A 3,830-nucleotide genomic window follows, 5' to 3' on the forward strand; every position below is an offset into this window, starting at 1 on the left:
GTATCAAGATCGAGGTGTCACCCTACTCCTTCGGTGCCGCGTAGTGTGTGTGTGTGTGTGTGTTTGAGAGAGAAGCCAGTCGATAGATTAGTATCAAGATCGAGGTGTCACCCTACTCTTTCGGTGTTGGGAAGTGTGTGTGTGTGGGGGGGGGGGGCAGTGACACTCACATATCTCTACTTTTATAAAAAACGGAGTTGGTGATGATGGTGTTCCTGCCATCCTGCAATATGGGCCATCCGATTTATATCCGACGGACATGAAGGAAAATATGGCAATTTTGCAAAAAGATACCCACACCCCTCTCCGCATTTGCAAATAAGGCATTCCCTCGTTCATCCTTTTCTCCCACAAGATAAACTTCTCATACAAATGCATCTTGATGTTCCGTGCAACGCACATGGGCATCTTGCTAGTAGGGAGAAGGAGTTTGTGTGACACATATCTAGCTATATTAAGGGATAGGTAGATAGCATATGTGTGAGAGACATTATTATACTTTGAGACATTAGTGGCTGCGGGTGGGCGGAATTAAAGGGGTGGGCGTGTTAGACATAGAGAGCGTGTGTGTTTCTGTGTGAGAGACTTGTAGGACGGGGTAGAAAGACGAATTTAACCCTGACAGAGGGAGAGAAATACATGAAGTGTGTGTGTGTGATTTCGATGCCCACACGGAAATGAGATATGTATGCATTTGAGACAGATTGCACAATTCATTTACGTATCACTATCTAGCGACCGTGGACGTGCATCGCTTGAACATAAGTCAATATCTACTTTGTATTGTGGCCAAAGGTACAATATCGATTTAACGCTATAAAGATTGGACACTCACATATCACAATTTTTCTTTAAATAAACCTTTTTCAATTGTGCATGCCAAAGTTACAGTGATGTTTCTTCAAACAACCAATGTAGCTATCATGCACATGCACCATTGTTACTCTTGCATTCAAATTCATTAGTATTGGATGATTTAAGTTTCTATTTTGAAGTAATATATGTAATATTCATATATGAATTCAACGGTTACGCAATTTATGAAATGGAGGCTATGTAATCATATGAGGTAACACTTTTAAGTACCTAACTACAATATCCATTTCTTTTTGTGCGCCTCTACACTAACACGTCAATGCATTATGTTTAAAGTAAATAACCAATGGCACTAAATTATCTATTTACACGAGAAATACATAGGCTGAGCGTTTGATCCCTTTTTTGTGAACGCGCCACTACACCCGTACGATTGGTCGCGCCCGTGTGAACGTCCAAGTTATCAGCGCATCATCCCGAGTTATTGTCTTTTTTTCTGGGGTGGACTTCACACTAGTTATTAACTGCTGACGTGTACCCCGTGTACACAGTCTAGCATGACCTTCCCGCTAGCACGGTCCAAAATTAGTTGAAACTGGATACGAACGATCCCGCGGGCGGCAAAATCTCCCGCCTCCTTCTAAAATTTCCGCCACCTTAGTCTTTAGCATGCGAAATCCCCCTTTTGTCCTTGGTGCACGGAGACCATCAGTTACAATACCGCCCTCATCTACATGATAGGTCAGGGCTGCTTTGGTAACTTCCGGTTCCCCCCACTACACGGCACCCCCATTTCCTCTCCCCCCTCCCGCAAAAACGACTAACTCCACAGCACCAGAGCATCTTACATCATGCCGTCCGTACTTCATCGCCCTTTCTCCCCTCCTCTCTCGAAACCCTAGACTGCTCATCCACCGGTGTACCATAGCCCATTCACTGCCAGCGGCGTCCACCTTGCCGGATCTGCTTCTGCGGCCGCATCTACCCCTCCCACCTCCCCTACAAACAAGTAGACTGCTCATCCAACACTGTACCACAACCCATTTAGTGCCGGCTTTGTCCACGGCGTCGGATCTGCTTCGCCGGTACTCTCGTCAACCGACGCGCATCTGCAGCGGCTCATTTGTACTCCCCACCGGAGACGCTTCGTCCACACCCACCGGAGCCACCCCACCGACGCCCCCGTCGACGGCCTATGATCCTCTTCGCTGACACCTTCCTCAACCCTACCGGAGGCGCTTCGCCAACACCTTCCTCAACCCTACTGGAGCCGCTTCGCCGACACCAGCGTCAACCCTACCGGAGTAGCTTCGCCTATACCATTCTCAACCCTACCGGGGCCGCTTTGCCAACTCACAAGTCCACGGCCTCAGATCCGCTTCCTCGCACCCTCATCCAACCTACCGAAGCAGCTTCTGGTGCCCGTCCATGGCCGCAAATCCGCATCGTCGACACGACCCTTAACCCAACCATCGGAGCAGCTTCTGACGCCCCGTCCACGGCCGCAGATCCGCATCGTCGACACCATCCTTAACCCAACCACCGGAGCAGCTTCTGACGCCCCGCCCACGGCCATAGATCCGCGTCGTCGACACCATCCTTAACCCAACCACCGGAGCAGCTTCACCTACGCCCTCGTCCACGACCACAGATCCGCTTCGCCCACACCGTAGTCCACCCTACCGGAGCCGCTCCACAAACACCCTATTCGACGGTTCTAGATCTCCTTACCGGACCCCGACAGCCAGCGCAGCATCATCACCCTCGATGTTTCTAACCCGATTCCCACCATCTGGAGAGATGCCAAGCACCTGCCACGGCCTAGGTAATTGTCACCTTTAAACCCGTCCAGCATCACCTGCCCGATGTACTTCAAATATACTAACCGGTCGCTGTTACCTGTTATGCAGGTGGCAAAAACTACAAGGATGATGTTTCTTCTGGATCTAACAGCTTGGCCAACCAAGATCCTGGACTGAGGCATTGCTATGATCTTGTAAGCGCGTCTCTCTCTTGTATTGTTCTGTGCATGCCAGCGTGCTTTGCTAGGATTTTCGACCAGTAATCCCTTTGTGCAGACAATGATTTCTAATACTGGCTGCTAAATTAGATATGTAGATGTCATACATGATACTACCTCGTACCGCCGTTCCTAAATATGTCTTTCTAGAGATTCCACTATAGGCTACATACGGAGCAAAATGAGTGAATCTACACTCGAAAATGCATCTATATACATCTGTATGTGGTCCATACTGGAATATCTACAAAGACATATATTTAGGAACAGGGGCAGTACATTACACAAAATCGTAGGTGGCATGTAGGAATTCCAGTGCACTACATTAGGCTCCCTTAGAGTGCCTGCCAGTCCAGCATACAGAGTCATGGCTAGTTTATGGTACGCACACAATCGTTAATTGGTGGTTTAAATATGTGCAAGGGATATGCAATGTAGTATCATGTAGAGATGTCTGAAATTAGCCGTGTCAACTTGCAGATAGGGTTACACAATGAAAAAGTACAAGATGTATGTGGCAATTTTATGGAACATCGCAAAAAAAAGGAGAGGCAGCGGTGAGCCTATACAGTGTGCTATGGTACGTCACTCCTCCATTGCAATCATCGTGACATGTTATTTGTATGCCAGTTCTATTAGCCAAGTTTCTTAGGGACAGTTATTACGAGTTATCCTAAGAAAATAAGCACCTGTGAATATAAGCTCCATGTAATACGCCAACCAGTTCTTTTCATTGCGTTTTCAGGTTATCTTTGGTATGATCAGTGGAAAGTCTAGATTGCATTATATATATTTTTCATTTTGCTGCACATATGGAAATTAATTTGACTTGAAAACATCACAAATTGAACCCAGTGCAGTAATTAATATGATAGGAAAACAGACCATCACTATTTGCTCAAAATGCAAATACAAAGATACCATCTACTTGGCACAATCTACTTTGGTCAATGTTTTCCATAGAGATCCCATTGCCTAATTTAAACGAAGAACG

The sequence above is a fragment of the Triticum dicoccoides genome, chromosome 4B, assembly GCF_002162155.2.
Source record: "Triticum dicoccoides isolate Atlit2015 ecotype Zavitan chromosome 4B, WEW_v2.0, whole genome shotgun sequence".
Taxonomy (NCBI): domain Eukaryota; kingdom Viridiplantae; phylum Streptophyta; class Magnoliopsida; order Poales; family Poaceae; genus Triticum; species Triticum dicoccoides.